The sequence below is a fragment of the Parasteatoda tepidariorum genome, chromosome 4, assembly GCF_043381705.1.
Source record: "Parasteatoda tepidariorum isolate YZ-2023 chromosome 4, CAS_Ptep_4.0, whole genome shotgun sequence".
NCBI classification, from domain to species: Eukaryota; Metazoa; Arthropoda; class Arachnida; order Araneae; family Theridiidae; genus Parasteatoda; species Parasteatoda tepidariorum.
In genome coordinates this window covers 60,479,162-60,506,184 of record NC_092207.1, presented here as the reverse complement: position 1 = coordinate 60,506,184, position 27,023 = coordinate 60,479,162, and the positions used below count along the sequence as shown (strand labels likewise).

The 27,023-nt window shown below is 30.7% G+C and overlaps 1 long non-coding RNA gene across 1 annotated transcript; it reads right to left on the bottom strand.

Annotated features, from left to right (window-relative positions):
* Positions 1-1,946: 1,946 nt before the first annotated feature.
* LOC107436705 (uncharacterized) lies at positions 1,947-25,427 on the bottom strand. Its single transcript, XR_001583135.3, has 3 exons — positions 25,286-25,427; positions 13,208-13,340; positions 1,947-2,287 (listed from the first exon to the last, which is right to left on the bottom strand). It is a non-coding gene; the product is annotated as an uncharacterized lncRNA (long non-coding RNA).
* Between the last annotated feature and the right edge of the window lie 1,596 nt (positions 25,428-27,023).

Here is a 27,023-nt window from a genome sequence, read left to right as displayed (position 1 = left end):
GAATGTTCATATAATGATCTGCAATAGTTAATTTTAGTTTATTAGTTGATTTATATTATGCTTTCACTTGGAGAAGCGAGCGATTATAATATATGCAACACCAGCTGATACAAAGAAATTGTCAGAATAGACCAACAAAATGTCTCATTGCTCTGAAAGTTTTTCAGAGAGGTAGGACTAGTACTGCCATCAATTGAAAATTTTTCGAGATTTTTTATTTCAAATCATATTGGTAAAACATACCATGTTCACATGTGCCCCCTGTTCACATGTGCCCCCCTCTCCCCTATTCGTAAAACTTTTACGTAAAATCATTCCTAGACTAATTGCAAATATTCTAATGTAACATAAACATTTCTCGTGAGTTCTAAGTTAAGTGGGTTTTATAATTGTCTATTTGCGATACGAATGTATTTTATTGACAATCCATTTTATCTTAACTTCAATCTAAATTGCAATATGGCACGAAAAAAGTAAGCACATATCACATTATTGACTAGTAAAACAACTTTAACTTTCCCTTAACTAGCATTATCTTTTTCGATATCCAACATTGTTTTATGTGTGCTTTCCGTAGTTATAAACAAACAAAAGGTTCTTTTTGGTAAAAAAAAAATAGTATTATAGTGACAATATAGCATGCTAACATGCAGTCCAATTAATTTATTGCTTGTTGTTCTCGTTTCCTCTCTTGCTTGCATGCATTTTCAAAACAATATCTGATTTGACGTAAACTAGTTTAATGTGTACAAATTCAAGGATAAAATAGCAGATTTGGGGAAAAGTGGACAGTTATTTTATTGATCAAGCATTATTTTTTATTCATGACTTTTTCATTAAATAAAATTGAGTATTAGTTAGCGATGAACCATTATATTTAAGAAAATCATCATCATTAAAAAAATAATGGAGGTAATTCTTTTTAGAGTGTTTATATTGCTTAAAGCATTCGAATATATATAGTAATATCTAACGTTTGTTTGCTAAATATAGAAGCCGCTTATTCAAGTATTCTCTCTGTTACTTCCATTTAAATTTTCAAATTTGTACGCCAGCGGACCATTACACTTTGATATTCACATCTTTAAACTTACCCGGTATTATGCATATACTTTCTTTGTCTGACGACATAACTAGAGAAAAGAATTTTAAACGCTTTCTCTTTATCATCAACTGAAATCAACTGCCTTTTTTGTACCCATTATTCTAACAAATCTGAAACTTTTATTGTCCAATTTGCAATGGCATTCCTACCTTGTTCAAGTTTTTTGGTAAAAATACGTGAAATAAATGAATCTACTGGAAATCGTTTGTCAGGAGTTTTACGAAAAATTACAGAGGGCAAAAAAAGGGAAAATTTCTTCAAAAATATTCGCAAGAAACAGTCGTTTTACAGAAAAAGCAAGTAAAACTACGTAAATTATTTCCCACCTCTTAGCCTTCAAGCATTTTGTGACATGAAACCGATTAGGACATTGCATTAGTGTGGAATCCTCTCGACTTAAATATAATCTGAGACAATGCATCAGACACCCAGTTTTTGACATGGGAAATTGAGCCCCGGTCTGTGCCGGCAAAGGCGAAGACTCAACCCACTAGACCATTTGGAAAACTACTTACTCATGTAATCAATAACAATGCATTGAAATCTCAAAAAGAAAGTCCTTTTTGATGAATGTACAGAAAGAAACAAGCTTCTGTATCTCTGTTAACAAGAAACTCGTTCATGTGTTAGTTTAATCTTTTATAATTGAACGAAGATTCTCGTTTCTCTCATTTTTAACAGTGCAGTTAAAAGAGAAGTTCTTTAAGAAAGTGTAAAAAAACTTTCATATTTCAACACAACAAAACAAAAGTAATATTTGGAACAATAATTGAATGAAATAGTATTCATGAATTTCATTTTTTTAAGCAAATAAATAAATAAGTTAAAGAGACACATTTTTATTCTCTTCCTTTTAAAACAAGTCAGAATTGAATGGCTTTTTTGCATAAAACATCATAATTCCCTTTTTTATGAAGAAGCTGAAATGGTGCACCTTTTGGATGAAAGATTGATTGATAATTTTTTTTTATCAGAATTATCTTGGCTGTTTTCTTAAACTTCATTTCTGTTTCATGACCCAGAAATGAGGATTAATGATGATCCAAACAATTTATATGAGAGTGAACAAAAGACTTCTTTTTGTAACTGTCATTACTTTACTTGCGTTTCACACTTTCAATGGACTCCTTTTGCTTGTGATACCGTCAATCAATTCATTCAGTTTCCTCTTCTTAATGCATGCTATCAAATTCAAGGTGAAATTGATTTTTGTGTTTCAATGGAAACAAAATGTTACAAGTAAAAGCAAATCACTCTAAAGTAGATAGATAAAAAAATGACTTGAAAAAAATGATTAGAATGAATAAAAGTATAAATTGATGAAACTAAAGTGAGGTACAGTGTGCAAAATAAAAACCGGTCCGTTTTTAATATCTTTTGATCATAATGTTCGGATCTTTACGTTCTAGGAATCAATCTTAATGGTTCAATGGGGTGACCTCAGATATGCTAATTAATAAATACAGATGATATTTTAAATTGTAAAATTAGACACAAAAACGTACTTTCTCACAATAAACATCCCTTTCTTCTTCAACGGATTCGTACTTATAACCCCAAAATATTGCGAATAGCCGCAATCTGGGAAATATAATCCCCATAATTTGTTCAAGAGAGGGATTCAAAGTTTATATTCCTTGATTTTAATTTTACTTTTTGCTTATTTCGCCAATCTTGAGAACTTTCTGAGCGAATTGAAAATTTTTTGCACAGTTATAAAATTTGTTCATCCAAGCATAATTCCATGCAGGAAAGAAATCTTAATAAATATTTATAATTCTTTTATTATTTTATTAAATAATAGTCGAAAAAGTTAGAATTGTGAAGAATAAAAAATTTTGCGTCACTTTAAAGTACATAATTTTACATGGCAAAATATTAAATTTGAGCAAAATCGGTTGAATATTGCCTGAGAAATTATATTTTAAATATCTGACTGTTTTGAGATTCAGTTTCTCAGGAACTATTCAACCAATTTTACACCAATTTTGTATTTTGTAAAATTACATTTTTTAAATGATGCAAAGAATTTTATGCCTGACAACTCAAAATTTCTTTAACCTTTCTTAAATAAAATAATAAAGAATAATAAATGTTTATTAAAATTTATTTTTGCATGGAATAAGTTTAGCTAAACAAATTTTATAGCTGCGTGCAAAAATTTTTCAATTCACTCAAAAAGTTCTTGTGATTGGCGAAATACGTAAAAAGTAAAATTAACATTAAGGAGTCCAAAATTTGGAGCACTCTCGTGACCAAATTATTGGGACTCTATAAGAAACCAAATCCGTTGAAAAAAAGATATGTTTATTCAGAGAAAGAACGCTTTTGTGTCTATTTCCGTAAATTAAAATATCGTCTGCGCATTTATTAATTATCATATTTGAAGTCACCCTATTTTCAGCCATTAAGACTGAGTCCTAGAAAGTGAAGATCAGATCATTCGAACAAAAGTTAATCAGGGTGGTCTGTTTTTTTTTTCTTAATTTTTTTTAGAGCAATGTAGATATTAAAATAAATTTTACAAATTGGAATGATTCAAAGGATTTTACCTTCTCTCAGAAGCTGAATTCCTAAACTCAAGCAAGTGTTTTTAATTATCATTGCACCAATTGTCAGATTGGTGCAATAATAATTACACGACAGATCTATCACTGACAAATTTAACCGATCAATCACTGACCTTAAGCTAGTGGTGAAAATTTTTAAAATGTTAAAAAGCTTTTGTCTTCATTCTAAACTATAATTCTAAGCTGTTTCTCTTAAAATTATTTTATCTTGATTGCAATCACAACGTTTTATAAATTTGAGTGATTGGTTTATATTACATGAAGCAAAAATAAGCAAAAAAGAAATCCTTGAAACAAATTTTCAAAATTTCGTTACTGTGAGTATTCTTTTCTTTTTTTTTTTGTACTAGTCTTAATTTAATCTTCACGCTCATCTCAAAGACCTTCTTTTTCACAAGAGTGAAAATCCTAGTAGTCAGATCAAATAAAACAAGAAATTGACAACTTGAATACTCTTTCTTAGAAACAATTTTATAAGAAAGTTTGGAAGAATTAATTCCTGAGAATGTTGTAAACTATATCAAAAATCGCTATCTTGTGTTGCGTTACCGTCTTATAAATAGGTACACAATACTTTTTTTTCGTTAGAACTTGCAAATCCTCTGGAACGTTTCTACAATATATTTGAAAATTTAATGGAAAATAGGAAGAAAAAAAGTTTGAATAAATATTGAAGAAACGTGCTATTTTAAGTTTCCCTGACTAAACAGAATCATCTTGTATGCTTTTTTGTTTAAACTTTTTGTACATTTCAAATGTTATTTGTTTGTTTGTACAGTTCAAAGGTTAAATTACTAGGATCTTTTCGAGGCGTTTCCTCTTTTTTGTGTAAATCACTCTTTGAGATCGCTATATTGGATATGCAATAACGTAATGTTTAGCACGGTGTAGCCGTTTTAGGCTTTCGTGTCTCTAAACTATACAATCAACTAATCCCTTTTTCGAAGCTTACTTAAAAATTCTCAACTGAAATCGCGTTTTAAAAATATTTTTTAAAAAGGCAATTTTATTTTTAAGTAAAACAAGAGCAAATTTATAATATAAAAATTTATAATTTTGAATAAGAATCTACAAAAATTCGGAGATTACAGTAATAGAGCAAATTAGAGCATCAGAGCTTTCTTCCTCACAATAATTTTAACAAAGAGAATCACTGGGAAGGTTGCAGAACTGGCCGTTCTTGCTCCCAACCAGAGTAGGTTCTGCCATCTGTTGGACAGAAAAAACTAAAACTATGTGTCGTGAATGCATTCTAATGCATTTCTTCAATTTCTTTTCACTTAAAAGAGTAATTCCACATCAGAGGGACAATCATAAATGTTAATTTTTCTGCGATTTTTAAAAAATAAGACTATAATTATAAGACTATATTATTTAAATATTCATGCGACTAATATATAAATTTCATGTTTCATGAGAGGGAAAAAAAAGTTTCGTCATCCAAATTGTATGAATAAAACATCTTTCCTTACGATTTCATATAGAAATATAACAAAAGCACAATTTTCATAGATTGAGCCGTGATAGCTCAGGGAATAGAGCGTCCACCTTCCAATGAGGTGAACCGGGTTCGAATCCCTGCGGCGGCTGATCGATACGACATCCGCATTCGGCTTGTACTGACGTAAAATATCCTCAATGGTGGACAGATTATGGATTAAAGTACCCTTGTCGTCAAGCTAAACGTGGGAGGTTTTCGCGGTTTTCCTCTCCACTAAGGCAAATTTCTCCAAATACTTGACCCGGGAGTTCCCTTGTCTTCTGGGTTGCGTTTAAATTACAAGGCTACTGGGTTGAACATTAGTAGTCATAAACCCAAAAATTGGGTCGGCTGTTCAACGACGGTTATAAAATAAAATAAAATTCTTCATACGTAAAAATAAACTGCCTTAATCTAATATGTAAATAAATCTTAATATGTAAAAATAAACTACCTCAAATCAACGTTTCCCATCTGTTTTAAGCCCAATCCATGTAAAATGGTACCATATACAGTTTCAGATGAAAATGATGGCCGGTTAATGCATCCTAATTGGATAAATCAATAATGTGATATGATTCAGTTCACTTATGTGAAGATCAAGACGTAATTGATTGCCACCAGTATAGAATAAGTAGAAGTTATAAAAATATCATTTACCTGCAAAATGTTTCTTTATGCCTAAATTAAATACTTTTACCTACAATATTTATGCATCATCCATTTTTAGTATTCTCTATAATTATTATTACGTTTTTATTTCGATTAATATTCCAAACGAAAGGCTTAAAACTAAATCTATGTTCCTTTATTATAAAATAATTCCATAAAATTACTTTATTACACAACATTTTGTGATAAAAATACTTAGATTAGTATAGGAACTTATAAAAACTTAAACAATTAATTAGCAGTAAATAAATTATATTACAGTAAATAAGTTATATTATTAACAATATATATAAGTTATTACTTTTTTTAAACAGTGTCCAGTCAATAAATGCAATTTAAATATTGAATAAGAAATCGTAAAGCATTATTAGGAATACAGTTTTCGAACTAAAGCTAAATAATTGCAGTAATTAATTTTAATTTTATCCTAATAAAGACTAGAGGAACTGAATCTGTGTTAATAAATTAATCTTCAATTTTAATGTTTGTTTATTGTTAAGAAATAAAAATCGTTGCAGATGGAAGCAAGACCCTCTACATGCAGTAAAATTCAACAAAACAAATTATTATGTTTGTGAATATTGACTTGCTTTTCATGAAATTAATTAAACTAATAAAATTACATGACTTCGTTTAATTATCATATGGTTATGGTTATTCTATTATTATAAAACAATTAGGTAATCAAAATTTAATACAGTTTTTGATGAAAAACAATTATAAATTCTTTTTTGGATTTTTTATTTTTTATTATCTCATATTCTTAGTTTTTGAGATAAACTGTTTTATATATTATGTAAACCAATTTTCACACCCACATCAATTAAAAATTATTTTCATTTAATAATTGGTTTAATTGCAATTCAATAAATGAGAAATATTTGAGTGACATCGAGTTTTAGTTGTACTACACAGACATTATTTTAAAAATACTAAATCCAAAACCTCTACAATTGCTAAAAGCAAGCAATAAATTGCTTTGAATACTTTAAATTAACTGGAACTTTCCTTCAGCAGTTAAAATAATTTAAAGAAGAGGGATACGAAATGTGCAAGTATCTTAGAAAATGAACCTAACACCATTTCTACTTTACAACCATTCTTTAAATAAGAAATATTTTATTAGTTTTTAACAAAAAATATTTAAAAAGCATTTTGATTAAAGACTTTTCCTTTAATTTAAAAATCTAAATTCCCATATTTAAAATTCTACGTATGGTAAAATTAAGTTTTAAATTCAACTCAATATCGAATTTTTTTCCAGATTCCTATTTTATTTGTTAAAAAATGATATTTTAATGAAATAAAGAAAGCATGGTTTTTTTACTACAAGCAATTATATCAATTCAACCTTGAAAGTTTTCTAATTTTTTATTATAGATTTATATTTCTAAAAAAACTTTAACTTACTATTATAAGCCTTTGTTTTATAAATTAATGCAAAAGTACAAATTTTTATTCGAAATTTTATTTTATTGTGATGTAAACTAAGAAATTTACTTTTAGTATGTTTCTTAGTCAGGAAACAACGGCGTTGTACCCAAATTGAAAGATTAAAATAAGGTACACATCGTTTAGCANCGAATTTTAGTTCTACTGCACAGACATTATTTTAAAAATACTAATTTCAAAGCATCTACATTTGCTGAAAACAAACAATAAATTACTTTGAATACTTTAAGTTATCTGGAATTTTATTTCAGCAAAATAATTTAAAGTAGAGGGATACGAAATATGCAAGTTTCTTAGAAAATGAACCTTACATCAGTTTTACTTTACAACTATTCTTTAAATAAGAAATATTTTATTTGTTTTTAACAGAAAATATTTAAAAAGCATTTTGATTAAAGACTTTTCCTTTTATGCAAAAATCTAAATTCCCATAATTAAAATTCCATGTATGGTAAAATTAAGTTTTAAATTTAACTCAATATAGATTTTTTTTTTCTGATTCCTATTTAATTTTTAAAAAATGATATTTTAATGAAAAAAGAAGGCATGTTTTTTTAGTACAAATAATTATATGGATTCAACCTTGAAAGTTACATAGTTACTTATTATAGATTTATATTTCTAAATAAAACTTCAACTTACTATTATAAGTCTTTGTCTTATAAATTGATGCAAAGGTACAAATTTTTATTTAAAATTTTATTTTATTGTAATGCAAACTAAAAAATTTATTTTTAATATGTTTCTTAGTGAGGAAACAACGGCGTTCAATCTAAATTGAAACATTAAAATGAGGCACACTTCGTTTAGCAAATTAGAGTATCCTTTTTTTAAAAAAAGGAAGAAAAAAAAACAGTATCAATCATCAAACACTGTAATTTTTTCTGACATAAAATAATATCCTGTAAGTTTTATTTACTTCAATCTAGTTACGTAAATATATATTCTTTTAAAAAATATAAAGTTAATGCATTAAAAATTTGATGCATCATTTGATGCATGTAAACTTAACTTTAAACTGTTTGCCATACCATAAAATTTTATGAGTTTTGTAAGCTAAGTAAACTGAACGCCGTGATCATTTTTTAACTTTTTCTGATGTGAAAGACTTAAATATGAATGTTTAAAAGTTTGATTTCTTTGAAATTTAATGACTCGGAAAAGTTTCGGTTGATCACATTTATTTATTCGTTTATTTATTTCTGTTAAATAACATTGCATAGTTTGAAATCAAGTTTTTATACCTTTCACTTTAAACTTTTTTTATCTCTTTTTAAAATTAAATAATAAAAAAATAGTATAGGATTATGAAGAATAATTTGCCACTAAGAAAAATGGTAGTTTTATATGATTGTGTACTAAAATTGCTTGTTTCTCTTTATTTGTTCCAGAGACATAGAGAATTACTGAAAGCAGAAAATTAACAAAAAAAGGCTAAACTTAAAACATGTTCTCCTTCAGAATTATTGAGACAACAATTTCCTGATTGGGGCTGCTTCCTATGTTTTAAAAGTGTATAATCCGTTTTTAAGAGCTTATTTTTTTAAAGAAAATGCGTTTTTGTGTCCTATTTTGTAACTTAAAATATTGTATGAACTAAATAATTAGCATGTAAGAGGCCACATGCCCGAATCATTAGATTGAGTCCTTGTACATGAAAATCTGATCATTAGGGGAATCAAATGTTATTCAAGATTTATTTTTTTTTCACACTGTACATGAAGAAAGTGCATTTACAACTGCATGTTCACTTGGAGCAATTCGCTTTCTGCCCCTCCTAAACAGGGAAAATATTGATTGTGCAAAGAGGCAGGGAGAAAAATTGCCCCACAAATATGACATGAAATATACAATGTTGCACACCATTTGCTGATCCCTGCAAGACAGTTGCATCAATATTATCCCAGGTTTCAAAGATAGCTGGCCTCGATTCTGCCCCAGACTGAAACTGCCTGTTTTTTTTTTGCCCTATATATGTGTATATATTACTCTACTGAGGATACCTCCTCACGTTTTCTTGTGATTGAGATCAGGGTAGAAAGCAGGCAGTTCTATGAACTACTATCTACAAACTATATCTGTGATGATTTTGCAATGAGAAATCAGGCATGGCCCTGCTGGGAAACGCAATTAAAATCACCCTTTATCTCGACAAATGATAGAAATCGACAGATGAATGAAATTTCTACTACTTGTTTTGATGTTTGGCTGTCATTCAGCTTGGAGAAAAAATTGCCTCCATAACCAAAGCCTTTTGATTGTCTTCTTTGCTTTGCTTAAAAGAAGATTCCTTCTTTTTTTTTACAATTACTGTTTCGTTTTATATATCGTACGAACAATTTGCAATATATTGTTGATGTTGTTTATAATGCCACTTGTCAATGCCAGCAAGCCTGCTTCGTGAAAGCCAATTGAATTTAGGGTAGAGGGTACTTTTCTTGTTTTTTAGTAGCACCATTGCCAAGAATATAAACTTAGCCACACACACGTCACAGCCCGTTTATGGGGTGAACCCGATCATTCATTCAGCCACAGATAGTAATTTTAACCTGAAACAAATAACGACAAATCTCCAATTCAATAACCGCAGAGGTATGATTTGGTATGGGAACATAGAGGGCTTTGTATCCCAACAGATTTAACGTGCACCAGTCACCATTTACTACACGGGGAGTCCTCGGCTGGCGCGGATTGAACTCACGACCTCTTGAAAATGCTCCCAATGCCCTACCAGCCAGACTGTTCCCTCCAACTTACGATATAAAAGAGCTAAACAGTATTCCATGAGCCGCGATGGCTCAGGTGATAGAGCGTTAGCTTTCCAATGAGGTAAACCGGGTTCGAATCCCACCGATGGCTGGTCGATAAGAATCCACATCCGGCTTGCACTGACCTCAGAGCTGACGTGAAATATCCTCAGTGGTAGACGGATCATGGGTTAGAGTCCCTTTGCCGTAAGGCTAACCGAAGGAGGTTCTCATGGGCTTCCTCTCCATGTAATTCAAATGCGGGTTAGTTCCATCAAACAGTCCTCCACGAAGGCAAACTTCTCCCAATACTTGATCCAGAAGCTCCCTTGTCTTCTGGATTGGGTGTTCAAAATTACAAGGCTATGGTGTTGAACATTAGTAGTCGTAAGCCCAAAACTCGATCTGTCGAGGGTCGACTGTTCAACAATGGTTATAAAAATAAAATAAAAAACAGTATTCTATCTTAAATGTGATCCACAAGCAAATGAAATTTTAAAAAATCGAGTTTCCGAATGGTATTTCGTACCATGACTCGAAAAGAAGCTTTCTTCTTCATTACGCGGAAAAATGAAGGCTTATAAATGGCATGGAAATGCTCAAGTTGTGGTGGTTAATTTAACCCGGTTTTAGTCCCAGAAAGTTTTCAGGACACCAAAAAAAATGCCAGAATCCCATTTATTACTATTTGCGGAGGTAACTTACGACCCATTGTGTATTTTCAATCAGAACAATGCCTCCATTCATGTTACAAAATCTTCACGGGTATGACTTTTGGATTGTATGCATGATGTCGAACGCCCTTCATTTTCTCCTGATATCAATCCCAAGTAAATATGAGGAGCTTTCTTTGGATGGGCAATATATCCCAAAAACTGATCGTTTCAATCTGGGACAGAATTGAGGCCTGCAATCATTGAAACCTGAGAAAATATGGATGCAGCTTCTTTCCGGAAATTGGTAAATGGTATGCAACTTTGTTTATTTCATGTCATATATAAATACGGTGGATATATTGGCAATTTAAACAAGTGGTGGATTTCGGTGAAACACTTTTTCGCCACTTTTCCACATATTCAATACTTTTTCTTGTTAAGGAGGAACAGAAGGTGAGTTACTCTTCTTATATATGTATTTGTTTATACACTTTCTTAATGTACAGATTTCGTTCTTATTGGTTTACTAAATGTCAATTTACGACACAAAATCAAGGTGGCTTTATTGTTACGAAACCCATTATATGAACTAAAAGAGAAGGTTGCGAAAATCAAAAAAATAGAGTTAAATGCATGATTTCCGAAATCAAGAATGCATGATTTCAGAACTCCGAAATCAAGCATCTCTGGCTGAAGTCAGTGAGCGGGTGAATGGCCACTTCGATCAGCTAGCAAAAGAACCCTGGGTGAGTAGTATCGATCATCCTTCAACTGGTCTACAAGTTCTCGACTTCGTGTGCAAGTCATCGAGCTGTCAAAGCTGGGAGCAATCTCCTCTAAATAGGATCTAAATTGTGATGGTATGTCTTAGGATCATCCCAAGGGAGGTTTTCCAGACCATCACCAATAGACCATTGTGTAGCTGTTATGTGATGTAAATAAATTTAATTTTATGTTTTTTTCTTATAATTCTTGTCAAAAATTTGCATTCAAATGGGTACATAATTAGCTGTTTTATCGTAATTGAATATTTTTTTCCAATGCCTACCTGTGTTAACATCCGTCAATTCAGGCAATTACAGGGCGATTTTTGCTGACCTCTCTTTCAAGGGTACCATATTAGGCGGGTCAACATCGCTCCCACAGTGAGGACAGATAGTACAGAGAAGGAAAGAACATCCATTTCTTGCCCGGGATTCAAAACCAAGACCCTTTCTGATGCAAGGACAGTTTCCTGCTTCCTACACAGGCCGGTCGGCGTAATTGAATATTGTAGCTAGCTTATCAAATTATTTGCCGAATCAGTTATTTCTGCACCTATTTGAATGAAATTTTTAACAAGAATTATTAGAGAAACTAAAATTATGATATTTTGGACGAAATATCGGTTTATAGACGCGCGATCAATATGTTCATAATAAGGAATCGTTCTTAGCAGCGTTCGATAACACTGCCTGTCATGTTGCTATGAAATGTTCATCCATTTGAATTGCCCAAACTCCTCTTAACCTTTTTATCAATATTTACGGGTCACCCTGTTAAACCATTTTCTAGAATAGCGAAATTTTACATGGAATATCGTTTGTCGACCACGCACTTATTTGATACAAATATTCACCATAGTGACGAGCAGTGATGGATCAGGTAATAGAGAGCTCGTCTCCCAACGAAGTGATCCAGGTTCGATCACCAGCATTTACTGGTCTTTACAAGCTCTGCACCCGGCTCTCACCGACCACAATGCTGATGTAATATATCATCAGTGGTAAGTACATCATGGATTAGAATCCTCTTGTGGTTGGACTAACCATGGGAGGCTTTCGTGGCTATCCTGTCCTTGTAATGCAAGTGTGGACTACTTCCATTAAGAATTCCTCCCCCAAAGCTAGTTCATCTGAATGCTTGATCCAGGAGTTCTCTTGTCATCTGGGTTGCGTTCAAGAATACAAAGCTACAAGGTTGAACGTTGATAATTCAATAACTCAAAATTCATTAACTCAAATTCAATAACTCAAAGTTCTTTAACACAAAATTTGGTCGGCTGTTCAAGGGTATAAAATAAAATATTTATGACACGACTTGCATGCATAGTATTGGGTTAATCGAAGGTGAAATCTAATCTTCCTCTCATTCATCATTCTTATTATAATAAATAAAATTACAAAATGTAAGTAAAATTTATTTTACCTTTAGGCATACATCTATTTATTTTAATTACTCATTTTAATCTCAAACCAGGTATTAAAGAGGCGAAAATACGATTAAATGAATCTCATTTAGTTTTTTGTTCCGTGATTAAATTTAAAACTTGAAAGGCATCAATAAATACAAGTAAACTATCAACTTATAAACTATAGTAACGAAAAAGATGAACTAAACGGAATTTTAAATTTGCAAAACCTTTAAGAGAGGTACTTAAAATAAAATAAAACAAAAAAAAGTATTCATTCATGCGAACTGTGTGATGTATCAGTCTCAGGAAACTAAATGAATGATTATAAATGTCTCTTCATTAAGTTCTTTACCTATTTCCCAGTATTAATCCGAAATTACTGAAGTCATTAAAGCTGCTGCATGAGTCACTGGATAAATAATGTCCCTGGAGATAAATGATCTTCTTCGTTTATTAATCAATTCCTGGAAGTTGACGGAGCAATACTGAAAAGAAAAAGTTAGAATGGTGAGATAAATGACTGCGTTTTTAACTACGACGGCAAACGTTTAATAAGATGCTGTTAAATAGTTACTTAACACTAAGCAATTCATCGAATTTGTATTGAACTAATGCGTAAAAATTAAACTCTGTTTGAACTGAAAACTTATTAAGTTATAAAGAGAATCTATATAAAATAAGTTAATATTTTCTACATTATGGAGAATTATATTTTTACAGTAAAAAACAAACATATTATACTGAGTAAAGGGTGTTCGTTTTGGTTGAAAACGAATAAAACAGTCCCTAAAACTTACAAATTTTAGCAGCTGAATCTTTCAGATAACAGAACTATTTACAGCACTCAAATCTGACAATTACAACTTTAATAGAGTAATGCAGCAGAAAGAATAACAAGTATCTAGCTGCAAACTAATCTCTTTACGGAGAGATCACTCGTATTTATATTGGCTTGGTGATGAAATCGTGGAATTTTCGCAGCTATTCTAGACGATTCTTTGTAAACTTAAGTTCCGTATTTCTTTGAAACCTGAACTCCAGAAATATAAGTTTGTTGCTTAATTTGTCGCCAAGTCAGTAAAAATATATGTCGCCAAGCTGAGCCTTCCACAGGAAATACATTAAACGCTTTTTTTTTCTTTAAATTGCAATAGAATTGCGTGTTCCATTAGTGCCAGTTCACTGGAAACGCCGTTTAATGTGGTGCCAAGAACACACAACTGAACAGATGCGCAATAAGGTCGAGAACTCTTTACGGATGAGAGAAGATTTAGTCTGACCAGTTATTCCGGACGCATACACATCTAGAGAGAGCGAGTGACACGCAATAACTCTTCTAATACCATCGAAAAAGACCGATTTTATGGACGATAATGCTACATCTCATCGCACAGTGACTGTCACAAAACTGTTGGAGAGTAAAGATATTGCACGCGTGAAGTGGCATGTGAGGTGCCCAGATTTTAATCCGATTAAACACGTGAGGGACACTCTAAGGAGACGCTTGCAACAATTCCGCAGATGTGATTGGCACGACAACAGGAATAGGCAGCAGTTCCTCAAAAGCTTCTTAACATCCTGGTCCTTAGCATAGGCAAACGATGTCAATCCTGCATAGCAGACAGCGATGATCCTATCCTATACTAAAGGCTTCCTTGCCATTTCTGTGTAACATTTACTTTTTGGTCATTTGTGCAATTGTGTTTTAAGCCTGTATTTCAATAAAGTTCCTTATTGTTTCTATGGATTACATTATTTTTGCAATTTATTTACTTTCCCATATTCTTACATTTTGAGGATCCTATGGTATGATTTTTATTGATTTTCAACACTGTTGTTCAAACTTACATTCGAAAGACCACTTCGTCCTTAATTTTCGCACACCAGTGCATTATACAAACACTTACATATACACCTATATTTCACATGTACTGCAAAGCGTATCACTGTAAAAAAAAGGCTTCTCAAAATAATTCCGAAACAAATATAGTCGAATTTGAAAACCCATGTACTCCTTATTGAGTACAGTAGTGTGCTCAAAATTGAATAGTCTCAAAAATGACAAAGTGGCACATCATCCTCAAATGTTACAAATTTTATGAGTTTCGTTGCTATCAAATATTCGAAAAGAAAATCTAATTGGATAAAATTATACTCCACTAACCTTCATTCCCACTTTATTTCACAAAGAATGTCTTCCGATCGGTAATCAACCCTTTTCTTCCTCGTCGCGATGTTAATTTGCAAATAAAGACGAATTTTTAGAACTGACACAATTTTGAGCACGTCACTGTACTCAATAATGAATATAGTTTGTCAATAGAAAGAACTCCCCTCGCCACAAAGTCTAAGGCCGTCTGCTGCTATGGAACCATGAAGCAGCCCATTTCAAAGAGAGGAGTTTCTTTCTCCCCTGCTTCCCTTTCTCTCGCCGGCCCGAGGCAAAACTTGTCTTAACACTTCTACTTGAAATAGTTAAACCTCGTAACCATAGTCACCACCACTATTTGAGACAAGTGGCTAGGGGAGTTCTTTACATAGACAAAGTATACACAGGGTTTTCAAGTTCGACTGTATTTGTTTCGGAGCTATTTTGATGCAATTTTGCCCAATTTCGAGAAATCCTTTTTTACAGTGTAGTAATCGGTTTCTATTAATAAGTAAAATATCACATAGACTAAACAAAGCATTTATTAGAGTTTCAAAATTTTCATATTGTGTAATGCTATTTTTTTTTAAACTCTTTGAGTTATTAAACATTTTATGGAAGCTAAAAGACGCTTTCTACGTATCAAAAAAAGTTATTTGGAATTTCATTGAATGTTGTGATAATTATTTTGTATCACTCTTTGCATAATAAAGAATTTTACTATCTGTGAGAATGAGTAACGCGAGTTATTTAGAAACTTAAAATACCTTTATTTTCACTATTTATAAGTACAATACCCTTTCCACTAATTGTTCCTCCGGGACTTCAGAAATAATTCCAGGAACATTTCGTTTAAAACTGCTTCAATCAACAAATAAAAATGGTGAAAAGATAAGTGAAATCAATACCCCTCAATGCCCTTCTTTCATAGCATTTGATGACTTCTGTTTTATGGAGAATAGTTAGGATTTTAAATGTTATGTTTCTTTTCACTTATTATCATTGGAACAAGAAATGATTACTTGGACGCAGTTTAGTATTTTGCTAAAAGCAAAACCCTGCTTGGAGTTTTATTTCTTTTAGTACATTGTTGAAATATTTTAATGCCCCAATAAAATTTGGCTTTATGTATTTTTTAAGGATCTTCTTAAAACTATAACCATTACATCCCAAGAAATTTATTTTTGTTCCTTATTCACTAAAATACCTTGCAGATAGATTTTGTCGAAACATTAGAAACTGCATTAAAACCGTAATTCAAATTCAAATTATGTAATTATTTGAAAAATAAATTAAAATACCTTCATACTAATAAAGATATTTCTCAATATTATTAACATATGAATCGTTTACTGTAAATCAAGTCTTGAAATGTTTTAAGTTTAGGTGTCAAAGTACTTGGATTAATCCTAGCTTTTCGTATTTAGATCAGATTTATTACTCTGAGAAAAAAAAAAGCATGGTCAAAACAACCAGAATATGATAAAATTTACTATGTTTCTGGATCTACGAGAATACCAAAAAGTACGATAATTATTGCCGAAACGCTTTAGCAATGACTTTTTGGTAAAATCAGCAATAAAATATGGTTTTTATTATCATACTGTTACCCAAATCAAAATTCTTAATGGTCCCATCAAATCATTTTGATGGCTTACGTTGGTTTCAGTGAAATTCATGATGATCCAACATCATTTGATGGTTGTCCAGCATTTTCCATTGTGCTATCATGGTCCTTGATATGTCAGCAAACTTCCATCATTCCATGATGGAAAATGCTACTTTAATACTATGATAATTTTCCTTCAAGAGAAGTTTGACTCTCATGAACCAACAATCCGTGATGATTCATGATGTTATCAACTATACATTTCCATGGTGGTTTAATGGGAATTCTTGTTGGTTCTCAGGAATATAGCATCAAAACAGTTTGTATGTTGGCCTATCATAAATTGGTCCGAATTCCTACATTGAGATGATGGTTGTTTATGATCGTTCCAACATTTGATCTCTAAGAAACTATGATGGAAATTTCTGATGGTTTAACAAGAACAAACCATCAAAAAAGTTACCATTCTTATGTTTGACCATCATGAATCAGTCCAAATTCCTACATAAGGGTGATGGCTACTTATGTTGGTTATCATCTTTAAGCTTAGGCCTTCGAACCATTAGGATTGAGTTGCAATACGTGAATAACAAATCAGTAGATGAAAAGATATTCAAGGTGTTTTTTTTTCCTTTTTTTGTGCGCTATATGCGTAGTTCAAATTTCGAAAGAAATATTACGTTAATTAAATTACTCTAATTTATAAACATTTGTTGTGCAGGGCAATCAAATAATTTACTGCCCAAACAAAATTTCTTAGTAACATTTTTTTTTCCGGAACACTTATTTATGGATCTCATGCTTACCCATTATTTGGGAATTCGTATGTGAGTTTCAAAGTCTAAAAGAAAAATACTTTTTGAACTTTTTATTCGATTTTTCAATAGCATATTTTTAGAAAGTAAGAGATTTCTTCTTTATTTTAATTTTTTCTCGAATGTTTATAATTTTATTTCCTTGCTTCGAAAGTTTTTTTTTTAAAAAATAAATGCATAAAACTTTCAGAAAAGATTGCACAACATATGCATGACTCTTGCGGAAAAAAAAAACTTTTTTTTCCAGAAAATCTTATGAAACTCCGACAGTTGCCTCCTCACAATGTGTTTTTGATTGCAAATCTCAATAATTGCTACGCTAACTCACTATTAATAGCCTCTTATACTATTTTATGTTTCTTTTGATGAGCAACTTCATGTTTTTAGTTCACTACGTTTTTGGCGAGATTTCAGCCCTCAGCCACCCCCTCTTAAGATTGGCAACATTTCCAAAAACTTTCGGATCTTTTTTAAAAGTTTTAGAAATAGCTGCGAATAAAATCTTAAACATCAATGACTTCAAAGAGACAAGTTATTACTATTTTGAAACAATTCATAATATCATTTTAAATGAAAATACTCAATTAAAAAAATTTTATGTTATTAGTGTTTACGAGTGATGATTTTTCAAACTGTTGTTTGTTATGAGGATAAAAAATTAATGATCGCTACTGGGCACATGGTGAATAAATACAAACAATTGACGATTAAAAAATTGTCTGTCACTCCACACCGATCGCAACTTTTTTTTACATCGAAAATGCAGTCCTTTACATTTTGTTATTTTTTAATAAATATGGTATTATTCAGGGTATATTTGAAAATATTCTAAAAGTTATTTTATTTCATACCTATTTCTTACAACTTTCATGTTGGAAATAGACCTTGTAATATTTACCATATTTAAGAAATGCTTCAAATGAAATGCCTTCATTATTAAAATAGACCATTTTCTTAATAGTTTGAAATTTCCACTTTTTGTAAAAGTAGCTACATGCTTCGTAGAGTGACTAATGTTAAAAGTGCTGCCTCTGTCCGATTATAGAATTTCCTAATCTTGCTCTAAATTATTCCGTTGCATGGTTTTAGAAACAATCTATTCGTCAAGTTTATCCAACGCCAAAATATATTTTATTTTCAGTTTATGATATGTAAGTATGTTATAATACGTCACCATTAGTTTGTGAAATTCATCATTTTCGCCCGGCAAAGTTTGAAGTGATTAAAGTTTCCTATATGGCCTGAAATTTTATAAAATGACTCATGACAAACCTTTATAGTACATGAAAGAATTAATCATTCACACATTTAAACATTTCTTAGAATGACTATGGAAATCCTTCAGACATTCTATACAATAAATAGGCAAAGTATAAATTAAATCTCATATATCCTATTTCTTCTAAAAACGCCAGGCACTATTTCAGCATTCTATCGTTTTAAATACAATTTATTATGCAATATCACATTTCTTAATTTCATTAAATTCTACATGATTAGATAAAATTCAATGAAATCTGGAGAATTATTATACCTATTACATGCAAATAATGCAATAAGGGCAATAATTATGTTTCAAATAATTTAATATCATATAATTAGCCTAAAATATGATATTTTAACTACAGTAAAAAAATTTTAAAAAAAGTATACATTACGTTATTTATTGTGTTATAAGATAAACTTCATGTCGGATATAGGTTAAATTTGAAAGGGTTAACATTTTGAATGCAAAAATATATAAAACATATGAATATAAATATACTCCACAATAAACATGCATTCCTTATTACTCTGATATTCATAATTTATTTTGGGATGAACTGCCTGCAAATCTTGAGTCAAATACAATCTATAGAAAAGCCTTTACATATCAAGCTCTTATAAAACTTATTATTGGCTGGATTTTTTCTATATGCAAATTAATTTTGATTCATAACAGATGGATACATAAGGGATCAATTATGCCAGTGCTTCCCAAAGTGTGTTACGCGTACCCCCAGGGGTACGGGAGTAGTTTAGCCGGGGTACGCGCTAGTACGCGCTAGTAGTTTAGCCGGGGTACGGAGTATGCGAAATATCTTGTAACAAACGAAAATTTCAAAAACTTTTATTTAGAAACAAAGCTAGCCATGAAAATTTACGATTACGTATTTTTCTATTGGCTATTTTTTACACAGTTAACAGTTAATAATTAGTGGTGTCAACAGCCAGTTGTGACTTTTAACTTTCATGCAATTTTTTTATAGTAAAAAATGCATTCATTTCTTTATTGGTGGTACACAGCGTTACGAAAAATTTAAGAAGGGTACGCAAAAGTCATATGTTTGTGAAACACTGACTTATTCAATCACTTCACCCCAAAAGAATTTTTTTATTCGCATCTTTAAAAAAGAATTTGGATCTTTGTTATTAGTCCTTCAAAATATATTTTGTGTCTCACTTTAAATGTTTTTTCCGGCAAATAATTTTTTTTCTTTCTTTATTGAACTCATTTTTTAATTCAGTGGGAAATGTCCTTTCACTTGCTTAGTTGCAAACGGTATTTGAAGAATATAAACCATCAACTCAGTTATATATTTCATAAACTCATAGGTGAAGATAATTGCACTTGTTTTCTAGAAACATTCCATTTATTACTATAGAAATTCCTTCATAATATGTAAAAAAATGGTTCAAGTTGTTCCTAAAACTGCGTATATTGGAAGGAAAAATTTTATGAAAAAATCAGTCGGAAAAAAAACTGAAACTTTTTTTGAAAAAAATTATATTCATGTCTTTCTTCCGGAAGAAATGGTCAATTTAGTATAAAAACAATGCATTTTACAAAAATTATACAATTTTTATAATTTTTTCAAAAATAAAGAGTATTTTTTACTGAAATACTATGAAAAACCTTGCATCCAAAATATACTCTTATTTTAGCAAATAAACAAAACTAAGTAATTGAAAAAAAAAATTCTTCAAACTGAACCAAACATTAAGCTGTAAGGCAATAATTACTGATGAGATAATAAGTAATAAATTCTGCTTCTTTTTTATCTATTTGAACAGAAATTTTCGTACTTAATAACAATAACTACGTGTTCTGGAAATAATACCTCATTTCAAAGGTAATAACATTTTTTTAGGTCTGTTTAGCAGCACAAAAAAATAAATAAATGAACACCGTATCTACGCTGTTTAAGTAATCAAAAGATTTCAAAACTTCTTAAAGCAAACAAACGTCACCTTCTTTTTCTAACTGAGATTATTTTTCGGTTTCTGAAATAAATAAGAATTGTTTTCTTGTTTTGACTCGCAAATGGACTGTTTTCTAACGTCTAGACTAATTATAAATAATATGTAGCTAAAGCAATTATACATTAAACAAGTTTAAGCGTTAGTTTTGGCTACGACGCTAATTTTCATTGAATAATTAATAAGGTACTACATTACTTTTGTTTATTCTTCACAAAAATATATTGCCTACCTTATAAATAAAGAAGGTCATAAAATCATAAAATTTCCTTGATAAAACAAGCTTTAGCTTTTAAACTTTACTTTGAGAATTTATTTAATCCTTTCTTTTTCGAAAGTTTTATGCTAATTTTATAACAAAATTCATATTCAGTTTTTAAATAAAGAATATGGTAAAACTGTAAAATGCTCTGTTTGCCTGCAGCTCATTGTATGAAATCGTTAATAAATGAAGAATTTGTCTGTCTATGTGAGTTTTACGTCTTAAAATTTGGACGATGAAAGTGGCAATTTCAGCTCTCGATCTTTAAAATCGTTCAAAATTTCAATAAAATCTTTCTGGAAAAGCGTTTGAAAAATGGAAAATTCTCATTGACTTAAAGCTCTCGCCATTGATATAAATTGAGTGCAGACGATTTTTTATATCAGATATTTTAAAGATAATATGAGTGCTGTTAGCTTACTTATAGCTCTCATTAATCAAAAAAAGATTTCATTACACGTTCTTTATTATTTAATTATTTTTTATTCGTTATGGCAAAATAAATTCAATGATCAAAGTGAAAGTATTAGTTCAGGTAGACTACGTAAACGAATTAGCATTTTTAAAGTTATCTAAAACCACATGATAATTTTGTTTAAAATTATGATTTAAAATGATGTTTATATAAAATTAAAGCGATGGTATTTGAAATTTCAAAAAAAGTAAGTTGTGTACTGATAAGCTTTATAAATCGAGAAATAGTAATAATTAGTTTGGGTGAAAAGTAAAAAGTCTCCATACTATTATTGACGCCAATGGTGCCTAATTAATTTTGTTAAGAGGTTTTTATTCAAATTTAAAAAAATTAATTTGCTAAAACAGTTAATGAAGAAAAGGTACTTATTCATTAAGGGAAACCGTAAAAAATTGCCGTACTTCTATTGACGCCAATGATGCATAAATAATTTTGGTAATAGCTACTCGTACTAATTGAATTACAGTAAAAAAATAAGCTAGCATTCTAACTTATGTATTCTAACTTTTGCAAGTTTTAATACACCATTTTGCTGATAAATATTAGCTGGCACTGACGTTGTAGATCACATGCGTGGGTATGGGAGGTCTTCTTCTCCTTGGAGTACAAGTACCCATTTGGCGCAATTTTAATATATATATATACTGTGGAAGAAGATTTTTTATGGACCCTCATAAGAGAATTACAAGAATTCTTACAAGAATTACAAAATTCTTGTAAGAATTCTTGAAAGAATTACAAAGTCTTACAAGAGAAAATTGCTTGATTTTTGCAAATATTTACTATCATGAGTTGGTCTCGAGCAAAAGCATTATGCCAAAAGATACAGAATACAATTTAATTACGATAAAATGAAATACTAAAAACATGTTTTTTTTTAATTTAATAAGAAAGCCATAGGGGAAGACAAAAAAGTACTATGAAATTAAAAATAAAATTGGAATTATTTTAGCTTTATCAATAATAATTCTAAGTAAATAATTCGTTAAGGAAATAATCGAACAAGATTCCGTAAATCCGAAAAAAAGATAAAATATTTCTAAGATGCTTGAAATTTACACATGGGCTTAAAAGTAAGCATTCCGAAACAGTGTGAGTCAGAGGAGTCCTGGAGGCTAAGGCTCCACAATATCATGACCAAAGGCCTGATTGAGCCGATGTGATCAGCATTTCCGCAAGTTGCCTTTACTTCCCATACAAGTTAGTATCCATCGAACTGAAATTGGGTGGTCTTCAAGACACAGCTGGGGATCTTCACAAGGACAGTTTAGTCGCGATGGCTCAGGGGATTGAGCGTTCGCCTTCCAATGAGGTGAACAGAGGTTCGATCCCGGCGATGGCTGGTCGATACAAATTCCGCATCCGGCTTGCACCGACCACAGTGCTGACGTTAAATATCCTCAGTGGTAGACGGAGCATGGGTTAGAGTCTTCTTGCAGTCAGGCTAACAGTGGGAAGTTCTCGTGGTCTTCCTCTCCATGCAACGCCAATGCGGGTTAGTTCCATCAAAAAGTCCTCCACGAAAGCAAAATTCCTCCCAATACTTGATCTAGGAGTTCCCTTGTCTTCTGGATAGTGTTCAAAATTACAAGGCTACGGAGTTGAACATTAGTAGTCGTAAACCCAAAAATTGGGTCGGCTGTTCAACGACGGTTATAAAATAAAATAAAATAAAAAATGACAGTTTAGTGACTTAACCTTTGAGCTGCTATTGCGACTCACATTTAAACTGGGTAAAACATTACTAAATCTGCCAATAAGGTGTAAAAAAGAAAATTTCCGCTCAAAAGTTTAATTTTCCAATCAAAGGTTTTTCCATTTTTTTCAACCAAAACAATCTCTAATCTATTTCTTTTGCTATGCGAAGATTTTTCAACAAAGTGCTGCATATAAACAACCACAAAATTTTTAAAACTGATGCTTTGTAATTAACTAAAATGTTTTACATAAAAAAATGTTGACAGTTTATGCTTTCAAATTTATAATTTTGCTTTTAGTCTAGTTATTTCAAATTGATACACTTTTATTCGATTAAGCAATCTAATGAGTAGCTAAAACTTTATGAGAAAAGAATTTGTTTAAGACTATCTACAAAGCTTTGCGTTGAGAGCCACAGAGCTTCACACTAAAGCTAGAGAAAAGAAAAAGCCAACGCATTTTTTTTTTCAAAACCAAAACCTATTCAAAGGCAACTTTTTTTGACAAAATATGTAAAGTGATCCGTTACGATAATAGGCTTAAATACTCAGTAATACAATACTAATTTGTTAATGCCATTGAAGAAATGATCAGATAATAATTTTGTATGTTTGATTGACTTTAGGTCACAAAATTCACGCAATTTATCTTGATACAATAATTTTTTATTGAAAGTACTCAGAAAAATGCTTAATCTTTTAACTTTAAATATAATCGTTTCATTTACAGAATATAAACTGAAGTAAACGAAAATATGGCAGAGACATTGAGTTATAAATTTTAAAGTTTGTTCTCTTCAAAGCAGTAGTATAAAGTAACTTTTAGTCGTTTCTGCTAGATGGCTCCTTTGTGATTAGTAGGACTGAAAGAAACTTCGAAAAAAAGTGTTGGTTAAATCTCAGTGGTGCTACTTGTAGCATTATTCATTCACGCTTTAAACACAACCAGATTTTTTTACAACAAATTAATTTAAACAAAAGATATGATTAAACCTACCACGCTAATTACAAAATTCTTTCAGTTAAAATATTTCGCAGTGTCTATCCGATATATTTTGGTTATAATTGATTTGCTATTGTACGAAGGGAAACAGCATCTGGTAATCAAATTAAAATAATAATAATAAATTTTTTTTTAAATGTTTTACTGTTGAAACGCTGCAATCAAAATTTTTAAAAAGCTGCTTATGTATTTGAAAAGAAAGTAGAGGAATAGTTTTCCTAGATTGCAAATTATTTTAATTTTCATTTAATGTTCTATTTGATTATATTATTCTAATATATTTAATTAAAATCAGTTCCCCGAAAGAGTTAGAAATCTCACTTTTTAGAGTACCGAAAACTAACTGCCAAAGTTATTAAATGATTTAAAGATTTCTAACATTGCCAAGATTGATTATGATTTAATAGTATTAGTTGGAAGTATTTTCTTTATGCAACAAGTAAGTTCATATTTTATTTTGTTTTAGTTTGAAAAAAACCTTGAATTTTTAGTAACAGTCATACATTATTAATAATGATCAGATTAAGCAGTATAATAACACTTCACGGAAGTGTGAACCAACTGCTAGGCATTCACTTTCCCGATATTCTCCACAATGATATTTTGAAAGCAAAGGTTCATTACCCTAAAATACCTTTTAACTGATTTTTTTAAGTTTATGGGCCATTGCCCGGTATTCCCTACACTGATATTTGAGTTCAACCTTCATGCCTTCCTCTGATGTTTTTCCTAATTTAATTTTACAAACAATAATCAAATAAGCTGATTAAAGAGAAATTTATTTTTATAAATATAATTTATAAATTATATAAAATAAATTCTATTTTTATTAGGTCATAAACCCATCAAGAAATTTTTAAGAAAAATAATTAAAGAAAAATTAGAGTTTGCGATTCTCATATTTCATACGTTACGAATAATCATTTGTTATTAAAAATAATTCTTAGGTAAAATATATAATAATTTTTTATTTCATACACTGTTTTTTGTTATTCTGATTATTTCGTACATGGCCTGAAATATATGAATTTAATGTTATTCATTTTAAAAATTATTATGAATTTTATACCAATTTAGACATAACTTTGCTAGCAAAAAAATATGAAATAAAAATTGCAATTTCATTTTATTAAATGGATATTTAAAACACTCTATTTACGTAAAAGTCCATGAGAATTACCAAGTGGAATGTCATGAATATCCATTGATAGGTAGTCAATGAGAAGAAGAATTTATCTCCGTCGAAAAATATGAAGTGTTACGTCTTATTCAAGCAAAACAAATACTTGTTCTCCAGCTACGCATGCTGCTTCTTTTTTTTAAAAAAAGGTCGTATGGGAGGATGTAAACAAGCCATTAAGATTTTAAGAATCCTTGGAAGACAAAATAGCCGGTTACTTTCGATGGACAAAAGCCAGATTAAAGACAGTTGCGTATCTTTTGGTATTACATTTACTTCGATATTGGCAGAAATGTTATTTTTGAAGAAGTGTGTATTTAAAGATCATGGTAAAACTATGCAAAGAAAATAAAACTCTACTTTCTGTTGTCATCTATCCCAGCTCTAATCAAAGCTATCAGTTTGTTTGCTTGTTTTTAATTTTATAATGTATTCATCTTGAATCTTCATTGTCCCTTTCTTTATGCTATTTACAATTCTATAATATTTTTACTCCTCTTGTTTTAGTTTCATTTGGTGTTTTAAAAAATGAAAAGTAGTTTAGATTAAGCTAAACAATGTATCCAACTCCTACGGAAAAATCAAAAGAAATCATTAAAAATTCTTTCCTACGAGTATTGTTACTATATTATAACTATTGTTTCACCATTCTACTCAAAATCGCATGCAAATTAGAAATAGAACTCACCGAGAATTCTTCTTTACCTAAAAGAAACATCCTTATAAGGTAGAGAGCAATAAAATTAATGATTTGATATTTAATTTTAAGTTATATACTTTGAATTCACTCTGTATTATACTATGTATTCATTACATATAATTACTTCCTGATACTTCTGCGTTTCTTTTATTTCCTTATTACCTCAACTCTTCTATTTGGGCATAAGTATTCAGACCCTCACCAAAAGAAGTAGCGTGTTTTACAATGTGGAGATGTCATTCATGGCCTTTATTCTTGACATTAGAAACATGAACTTTGCCAGTCACGCATCGAGACCTACGTAGGCGGGGTTTGACAAAATGGGTATTCAAACACTGGACTGGCCTTCTCGGAGTTCCGATCTAAATCCCATCGAACAATGTTTCGGAGTGTTGATTAAGAAGTCAGCCATTTTGACCGTCCTCACTCATTTCAGCTTTGATGGACGCCTGCAGGTACGGCTACCTACTAAAAACTAGTTGAAAATCGAGTACAAGCGATCATCAACGCGAAAGGGAGACCAACATCATATTAATACAGTAAATTCATGGTGCACTTTTAACCTGTCACAAATCAAGGGTGCCGCCATGATTTTACGGACTCTCTGTACATGCCTCAGGACACTGCGACTCTGTAACGATATATATAGGATAATTTTGGACAGATAGTATACGAAAAATTCTTTTACATTTATATATATATATATATATATATTAATTGAATTTTTTTAACTTTTTTTCCCATTCTATGAATGGCGTAAATTTGGTTGGGGACATCCTCNTATATATATATATATATATATATCATATGCATGTCCAGCACATCATGTTTAATGTATTTATTCAAATATGAATAATACATTTGTTCACGATTGTACGTGCATTGGGCATATTTATATTTTACATATACACATACATACATTCGACATGCATAACATATGTACATTCATACATTTGACATGCATATATTGAACGGATGAATATAGAGAACAGATGTATATTCATATAATGTATATATGATGTAGTGTACATATGATGT